This window comes from Palaemon carinicauda, chromosome 24 (genome assembly GCF_036898095.1).
Source record: "Palaemon carinicauda isolate YSFRI2023 chromosome 24, ASM3689809v2, whole genome shotgun sequence".
Taxonomy (NCBI): domain Eukaryota; kingdom Metazoa; phylum Arthropoda; class Malacostraca; order Decapoda; family Palaemonidae; genus Palaemon; species Palaemon carinicauda.
Window position 1 is genome coordinate 64,227,698 of NC_090748.1, and position 10,000 is coordinate 64,237,697.

The 10,000-nt window shown below is 34.4% G+C and overlaps 1 protein-coding gene across 1 annotated transcript in view; it reads right to left on the reverse strand.

Moving 5' to 3' along the window:
* LOC137617855 (uncharacterized) overlaps positions 1 to 4,603 on the reverse strand; it is a 29,294-nt gene extending 24,691 nt beyond the window's left edge. Inside the window, exon 1 of the mRNA XM_068347806.1 lies at positions 4,467 to 4,603. The gene's annotated coding sequence lies outside the window, so the exon portion shown is untranslated. The remainder of the gene's footprint in view (positions 1 to 4,466) is intronic.
* Between the last annotated feature and the right edge of the window lie 5,397 nt (positions 4,604 to 10,000).

Below are 10,000 nucleotides of genomic sequence, written 5' to 3' on the forward strand. Positions count from 1 at the left end.
ACATATCCAGCGTAACATCATCATCTCTGCTACATTCAATCTACTATCATCTGTCCACTCCAAGTTCCTCTATAGATGTTAAATGTAGTGTGAAGCCAGTCGACCTTCAAGTGTAGCCTACTAATGTGACTCACAGGGTCAATATTGGGCTTGCATTCTTTGCCATATGTTGGATACGTAAAATGATGATTAGGGGCTGCAGGATCTCTTTTCTGGTGCATCACTGCTGCCTTTTTAAGGTAACATGAACAGTGCAACCCAGCTACATGGCAGTGACCTCATTGTCAGCACTAATTCCTCAGGCCATATGGTTTCTAGCAAAGGTTCCAGATCAGCTGGAGAAATTTTGCATTTCTTTAAAGTTGACTTGGCTAGGTTATTGACTCTTTTCTTGTGGCTGTTGCGTCCCTAAGAAGAAATTAAAATACCAAGTTTCAGTAACCACTTTTAGTTGTCCATAAAAAAATGTTTTAGAACCCGTTCTTCAGGTATACTTATCACGCGATCAAACCAACGCAGTTGGTGTTTGGTGAGCATGGCTTTCATACTTGTGTCTCCTGCCTGTTCGTTCTAGATTCGTTGTGAGGAATCCTATCTCTCCAAATGAGGTCCAAAATTTTCTGCACAAGGATGCAGAAATGTTCCAGTTTCTTGAAATGACGTCTATAAAATCCAGGGCTCTCCACCAAAGAGAAGCGTTGATATACATACTGCTTTATATACTTGGATTTTAAAGGTTAGTCTTGGGTGTATGTTCTGAAAAACTCTGGTCCTCAGCCTTCTTTTACATGTAAAACCATGTTTATTTCATCCAGGCACGTCTTTTACGATTTAAATAGTAGGCGAAACAATGCTAATAAGATATTTGAAAAATGATACCAGTTGCAGTAGTGCATCATCGATAGTGAAGATGGGCTTTGTCTGATTTTGGCTTTGTTTTTCATACAATGACTTCTGTCTTTCTTGAATCTATCTGTGAATTAAGAGCTTATATGTTGAAGATAGGGTATCTAAAATGTGTTGCATTAGCTTTTGTGTGTGGCCAAAAATTGCAGCGTGATCATCATATAACAGGTCAACCAATTGTCATGCTGATGTGTTTGTAGTGGCGTGTAACAGTCTGTTAGTGAATATATTTTTATTACTGAGGAAATACAAATAGATTAAAAAGAACAGGATTGGATGGTATCACAGTTCCCAAAATTCAGTCTACTTAATGAAGTCAAAAGTAGCTTCTGTACCATCTGGTATCAGTATGCAGAACATTTTCTACTCCTTGTCAGGGTCTTCCTCAGGAATGGTGGTTAAAGAAGAGAAGCTCTCAGCAATATAAGCATGAAAAGGATCTCTTGTCTCCGGCTTTTTCAGCTATGCGCGGTTCAATTTCTTAGATGGTGTCAGCTAAGAAATTGAACTCTTTGCTGGTTTTGGCAGTTTCTCTTCACTACAACTAATCAATACCATATTATCAGCAAACATCAGCCATTCTCGACTCCATCCAAACTTATTTCCATATCTCACAATTTTCACTGCATCTCATGTACTCATTAACCCATCTTTTACAATACTGAATAGCCAAGAGGACATATAAGTACCTCTTAGCCTCGTCTGAATATTTTAACACTCGCCACTTTCCTCATAAAACGTATTCTCTTTCAAAATGTTACCTTGAACACTATGTATCCTCAGCACTTTACTCACTAGTTCTCTTCCCATCCCGTTAATAAGATTTCTTTCAAAAAATTCTCACATAACTATATTATAACAAACACAAAATCTACATTTTTTCTATCTTTTCTAAACTCTCACTGTTCTTCCACATAAGTTTTCTGTCATTATGCCTTCCTCTCCATAGTAATCAATTTCATGCCCATAAATCTTTGCCCTTATACCAGAAAACGATCACTACTCCTTTTAATTCCTTTGGAGCCTTTTTTCCATTTAGATTTTGCCTACAAAGTCTAGGGAGCCACTCAACCACGCTTCACAAAATCTCATTTGTTATATCCATTCTACAACCTCTTAATTGTCCTCCTGGCTAGTAGAGTGGTAACATGTTAACCTAGCCTTCGCATGGCAGCAGATCGATCCCAGCCCGGGGTCGCGAGTTTAACCTATTTACTGGGAAAGCGACTGCTGTGGTTGGGTTCCACTGATTTTGGTTTGGCTTGCTTGGCTGACGTTCTGGTGAGTATCTATTCTAATTAAACTGGAACTGAAACCAGACACCTTTAACCTTTTTACTCACCAGTCCCCTCTTCAATAACTGCTAAATTTATATCAACTTCTGCTCTTTGCCTCGTTAAGTTAATCTCTATCCCTCCTCTTCAACATATGTCGAGAGTACTTTCTCCATCAAAATAAGACTGGATTCTGTTTATATAGCCTCTATGTATTTGTTATTTTATTATTCTAATATTTATTCCTTCTTTAACATGTCTCTCTTTTTCCCTACCAAGTCACCTTCTCTATCCTTTTATTTAACTTCTTTATCTAACATCAATCATACAGCCTCCTTTCTCCTTTAGCGTTTTTTAATTCTTCATACTCTTCTGTTCCCACAAATACTACAAAGGTGATTTCAAGACCAAGTCCTAGAATTTCATATCCTGAGACGCTTTCCAATTCACCGTTTTTAATGATAGCTAATTTTCCATTTATATTTTCATTGCACGTTGTTATCACTACCTAGTAAACAAACATTTGTTAATACTTCCCTTCTAATTTAAACTTACATCCATCTTTACTTTTTAATTAAACAGATAATGAACAAATATACATTTTACTACTCATATTCTCACCACTACATCTTTAATTTTTCTTTTCCAAGCACTCTCAACTTACATGATCTCCAAACTCTTTTCTTTATCTTTTTACCATTTCTCAGTATACTTATAAATACTTTTATCTTTGAAAACATGTATTTCCAACAATCAAACATGCTTCGAAATACATGACCACATTTGCACAATTTCTCTCTTATCGACAGTTTTCGCTACCACTTCATCGCTTGCTCTAAATTACACACACGTGATCACTCATCCTCCTTCCCAGTTTACCATCTCCTGTCCCTTCTTTCCGGCCACATTGAAAGTTTAAGGATTCAAAGATCACACGTGAATGGTAGAGGCAAGAGACAGTGACAATGACCAAGCAGGACAATACCCTAGAGACTGACCATATATACCAATGATCAAAGCCCAAGCCCCCTCTCCACCCAAGCTTGAACCAGGAAGGGCCAGGTAATGGCTGCTGATGACTCAGCAGGTAGACCTATAGGCTTACACCAAACTGGCATCCTGAGCTCACAAGGACGGTGAGGTTGCAGACACTACAAGAAACTATTGAGCTCTTTCGGCAGATCACGAGGCTTTGGCGCTTCTGATAGGCTACCACAACCCTAATATTCGGCTTCCTTTCCCAAAGCGCATCAAATATATCAGATTCCATTTGATCTATACAGCATCCACACATAATCAAGGCTCCATGTATACAGTGGTTCCCAACCCTAATTAAGGTCGCGAAGGTATTTCTAAGGGTCGCCAGAGGGTCTTACAAAAAGTATTTAACAACTGTTCACTTATTATTTTTACTAATTTAATTTATTTACTTTAGTAGCCCAAGGTAAAGATTCTACAAGGCGCACTTGTTTACATTCCTGTTTAAAATGTTTGATATTCAATTTGCTGGTAAATATAAACTGATATATAACAACGAAATCATATAAAGATTTCGTAACTACGAATAACTGGAACATAAAATGGCTACAGGAGTCATGCCTGATACCCTGATCTCGGAGATTGAAATCAAGAGCGGAATATAACTGTTGGGATTAAGTTTTCGTAGAAAAATCCTAGATTGGATAGATTTTCTATAAATAATCTAGTTTTCAGTTACTTTTTATAGAAAACCAAAGAACTGTGAAGGTAATATGCCACAGATGCAATGAAAGTTGAAAATAATTGTATTCGTGAGAAGCTCGGAGATAATATTATTATTATTATTATTATTATTATTATTATTATTATTATCAGCTAAGCTACGATCCTATTTGGAAAAGCAAGTTGCCATAAACCCTAAGGGATCAAACAGGGAAAAATAGCCTAGTGAGGAAAGTAAATAAGGAAATGAATAAACTGTATGAGAAGTGATGAACAAATAAAATAAAATATTTCAAGAACAGTAACAACATTCAAACAGATCTTTCATATAAAAACTATGGAACGATACTCATGTCAGCCTGTTAAGGCAAAAAAAAAAAAAATGTAAGTTTCAACTACCCGATTAGGAAGATCATTCGACAACTTTGTCACAGCTGGAATAAAACTTCTAAAATGCTTTGTAGTATTGAGCCTCATTGTGGAGAAGGCATAGCTATTAGTGTTACCTAATTACCTTTACATAAAACAAATATAAGCTCGCTATGAATAACAGTAACTCTCAAAAGGTATGAAGAGTATTCTTACCTAATAACCGAAAATTCACAGACTACCACATGAAGACAGAGCAAGAGAGAGAGAGAGAGAGGGACGAACAGCAACTTTAACGTAATGCGGAGATAATGATGAAGACCGTCCTCTCTCCTCTATAACCTAAGTTCCTATGGCAATCCAACAGTGCCATCGTGATCGAAGAGCTTTTTCTAAGCCAGATAATCACAGTCTTTCAAAAGGTCAAACAAATAATTATCGTCGCTTGAAGGAACTTTTCTCGTATGCTGTTCTGCTCAAACGGTTTCAAATTTGAACACAAGGATTTAAATTTACGCTGAGACTGATTTAAATCATAGAAATATATATAAAAAATCTAAATAAATATACTTCATGGAAACTCTCCTGCCTATTGTGTAACAGGTGTTTGACAGAACAATAATTGGCAAGTGTTCTCGATGTTCCTCTGTAAAAGATGATGGAAAAAAGGTGTGTTCGTGATCTTCTGTGAAATGAAATTTCCTAATTCTTAATTAGTTCTTGGACTACGATAACAAGGCTTCATGTTAAAAGACAAGTTTAATATTCCTCAAATGGCGTTCACTTATTCTGACCCGATTGTGTTCAGCTGTTCTTGAGAAAAATTGTTAGCGCAATCAGGTCCAGATGATAATAATAATTCTTAGAAATATTATGATGATTCTCGGCTTTATTGCATCTAATAAATTAAGGCATGTCACAACTGTAAAGTTTATGTTTTCTTTAGGTTACATCATATTTTCTTTTATAAGCCTTCCTATTATTTCGCGATAAGCAGGATGAATAGTAATATTAGGTTTACCTGATCCAAAAGTGAGCCAAGAATACTTCATTTTCAGAAATTGAAAATGACTGAGTACTACAAATGACGGTATGAAATCTCTCTCTCTCTCTCTCTCTCACACACACACACACACACACACACACACACACACATATATATATATATATATATATATATATATATATATATATATATATATATATATATATATATATATATATATATATATAAACAAAGTACATATTATGAAAGAAATTATGGGCTAATCTTTAGCAAGTTTACAGCATAAGTAATGGAGTGTCAATATAAAAATTAATCTATTGTAAACAGCAATGATATTCTAAACAGACGTAATTACGATAACAATTGGTCTTTGTTATTGGTTGTTTATTATTTGTTGCTTAAAACCAAGAGAGAGTTTCAATACAATATTAATGTTAAGGCACATAGCTTTTGTACAATCCTTAGTTATTACAAAATGTCCATATATATATATATATATATATATATGTATATATATATATATATATATATATATATATATATATATATATACATATATATATGTATATATATATATATATATATATATATATATGTGTGTGTGTGTGTGTGTGTGTTTGTGTGTGTGTGTGTTACTTGGGCATGTTGCTCTTGGTTTATAATAAATAGACAAGGTCTTTGTGGCATCCAAAAATCGAAGATAGTTTCTCTTCAGACCGAATGTCCTGCAGATAGTTTTCAGGATAACCGCAGAAATACATTTACTTTTCTCCATTTATTATTTGATGTCGACACGTATTTTGGATCACTTCGCGACCCTTCTTCAGGACTACATTGAGTTTTGGAAGTACACTTTAATATAAAGGTTATGGTTATGGAAATTTGATAAAAAAATATTTGGAAACTTGGAAAATATTCAACAAAAAATGATAAATGGAAACTTTATATTCTTTGAAATATATATACAAGAATTTAAGATAATTTTTCACTTCCATTGAAGTTAAGAATAGAACATGAAAACATGTGGCAAGCTGTTAATACACAACACACTTTAACGGAAAATTCCATGTTGGCGTGAGGAAAAATAAAATATTTTAACTTCTTATTACTGCCCAGGCTAGTTGGTAAAGCAGGAAGATAAAAGCCCATGGGCTCCAAGAAGGAAAGCAGACGAGTTCAGAAAGGAAATAGAGAGAAACAATGAATAAACTATATAACATAAGTCATCAAAAACATAAAACATTTTAAGAATATTATCAAGTTTAGAAATAGATCAGTCATATAAAAACAATTATTATTAATATTACTTGCTAAGCCAACAACCCTAAATGGAAAAGCAGGATGCTATAAGCCCAAGGGCTCCAACAGGGAAATTAGCCCAGTAAGGAAAGGAAATATATAAATCGTAAGAGAAGCAATTGCAAATAAAATAAAATATTTTTAGAACAGTAACATTAAAATAAATCTTTATCATATAAATCATAAAAACTTCAAAAAACAAAAGGAAGAGAAATAAGATAGAATAGTGTGCCTGAGTGTACCCTCAAGCAAGAGAACTCTAACCCAAGACAGTGGAAGACCATGATACAGAGGCTATGACACTACTCTAGATTAGAGAACAATGGTTTGATTTTGGAATGTCCTTCTCCTAGAAGAGCTGCTTATCAGAGCTAAAGAGTCTTCTACCCTTACCAAGAGGAAAGTAGCCACTCAACAATGACATTGTAGTAGTTAACCCCTTAATCAAATAAGAACTGTTTGGTAATCTTAGTGTTGTCAGGTGTATAAGAACAGAGGAAAATGTGGAAAGAATAGGCTAGACTATTAAGTGTATGTGTATGCAAAGGAAAAATGAGCCGTAACCATAGAGAAAGATCCACTGTAGTACTGTCTAGCCAGTCAAAGGACCCAATAACTCTCTATCAGCCGTATATCAACGGGTGGCTGGTGCCTTGGCCAACCTACTACCTAGGAAATGAGAAATATGTTAGCTTGTTCAACAGAAAAGCATTTGCAACAATTTTGAACTTCTGACATTACAACGATTCAACGACCAGATTAGGGAGATAATTCCACAATCTGGTCACCGCTGGAATAAAACTTCTAAGATATTGTGTAGTATTGAGCCATGGGATTGAATAGGTAAGACTGTTAGAAAGAACTGCATGCCTATTAATACGTACAAGATGATACAGTCTGAGAAGGTCTGAATGCAAAGGATGGTTAGAATTATGAAAAATTTTATTAGGTAAATTGGAATAAAGAAGTAACTGAACGATTGTGCCAGATTGATAGCCAGATCATAAATAAGGAAGTTAATAGACCGCAAGTTTCTGTCCAGTAAATGAACACGAGAATCAGCAGTTGAAGACCAGACGGGAGACCAATATTCGAAACAAGGTACAATGAAAGAATTAAAACATTTCTTTGAATAGACTGATCACCAAAATTCTTAAAAGTTTTTCTCAATGTGTTATTTTTGTAAAATTTCAGAAGACACCGACCGGAAGTGAGTCACAAAGGTAAATTTCCAATCAAGAACCAGGCATAGAATCTTAAATGAGTTGTATATACTGTAGTTAGAAACATTTTAATGCAAAGATCTGGATTTTGAGGAGCCACTGATCTTGGCCTACTTACAATCATACTTTGGTTTTGCCAGGGTTTCATCTTCATTCTTCATAATTTGCACTATTACTAATTCTAGTTAAATTTTGATTAATGTATTCAATAACCAAAGGTCTTCTTTCTGAAGGTAACCTTGATGCAAAGAGAGAAGGATCATCTGCGTAAGCAACAATCTTGTTTTCCAGGTCAAACTACGTACCACGTGTATATACATCATATGAAAAGTAATGGGCCGATAGTGCTACCCTAAGGAACACCAGACAACAATCTTATGGTCACTACTATGGTGCCTATCAACAGTAGCACTGTAATCTATGACTTAAAAAAACAGTAATGTTGCTAAGAATATACCCTCCTACTTCTACCTGTTTTAGTTCGAAAACAAGGGCCTTATGATTAACACGGTCAAAGGCAACGGCAAAATTAAGGCCAATCATACAAATTCTGACCACAATCAAGGGGTTTCTGTACAACATCACATATTTCAAGGTCTTTGCGAAAGCCATGCTGTGAACAAGGAAACAGATGATTACCTTCAGCATACATATCAAGATGTTTTCCCAAAACGCTTTCAAAAGCTTTGGCTGTTATGATTTTTACATATTACAAAAATAGCAGGTTTTGTGTACATTGTTACTCCTAGTCAAAACATATTCCTTTTATATGATTTCTTGATCATTTATGTACCTTGAAGGGTATACAGTCGCGTTATGAATATGTTCAACTCCATAAGAATCTGTTTTAAAGTAGGAATGAGTTTTCAGATAGCATTTCTGAATTGCAAACAACTAATGCTTAAAATCTGTTGAAAATTTTATAGCAAGAAAGAGCAGCCAAATGTCTCCGAAGAATATTTCTTAGTTTCCATAATCAAATATTTTATCTCAAAAATTTTTACGATGATGATGTCTAATGAGCTGATTCTTAAATAAGTATATTGGTTGAAATAAAACACAAATTTAAAATCTAAATTTTATTTTAACACTTTTACAAAACAAGTAGGCTAATTGTTGAACTGTAACAGTATTTTGTGCTGAAAATTCTCTTCACACCAAGAATATTAAAGGAAAAAAGAGAAATTTTAGGCATATACTTAAATATTCTAAATCTAATTTGCTAAAAATTTTTATAACTATTAGGGTTTATTTTCTGGGATTTGACTTGTCGGCTAAAAACGAAGTCTTAAATAATAACCTAAAACTTTATTATTGCTTACAACCATTTAAAAAAAGATTTCTTATAAAAGAAATTACAGTAAAAGACATGGTGTATATGATATAATTTTCACTTAAAATGGTATGTAATATAAAAAATTTTCTCTATTGATTAGATGCAATCATGATCCGCTTACTACTCAGCCCTTCAACTTATGACATATTTTGAAGGTATTATACAGCCTGTTGATTTTACACAGACATTATGTGATCTGAAGAACTCTCTCTCTCTCTCTCTCTCTCTCTCTCTCTCTTCTCTCTCTCTCTCTCTCTCTCTCTCTCTCTCACACGCAGACACACACACACACACACCCACAGAATTCCCTTTCTAAATATAGAACATATGTGGTGCTCTTACGTGGTAAGATTACAACAGAAAATTATTTTCCACAGATATTTCAGCTGTGGTATATTGATTATGTATGAAAGTGTATGGCAGTTTTACACGTCATATCTCTCTCTCTCTCTCTCTCTCTCTCTCTCTCTCTCTCTCTCTCTCTCTCTCTCTCTCTTCTCTCTCCTCTCTCATTTATTTATGGTCACACACCAATTGTTTTTATCAACGTATTACAGACAATGATCTGAATCTTTTTTTCCTGTTAGATACTCTGTAACGTTTGTTAACATTCTGTTAATTTAAATTGATCGAAAAGTTTTGAAATAATTTTACTGTTATATTAGCAACTGATGTCTCAGTCACTTTAATCTATGAGAAATTTATTTCTAAAATGAAATATTTCTTTTCGGGATCATAATAAAATTATTATTCAATCGATAGTGGAGGTGCTGAGTAGCCGGTCTTAAGCCGCACAAAATTCTTCAAGGGTTCCTATGCCTTTAGTTTTGGGGATATAGCAATACTTTCAAGATTCCTTCCTGGTGGTAAAACCAGTTAGAAGCAT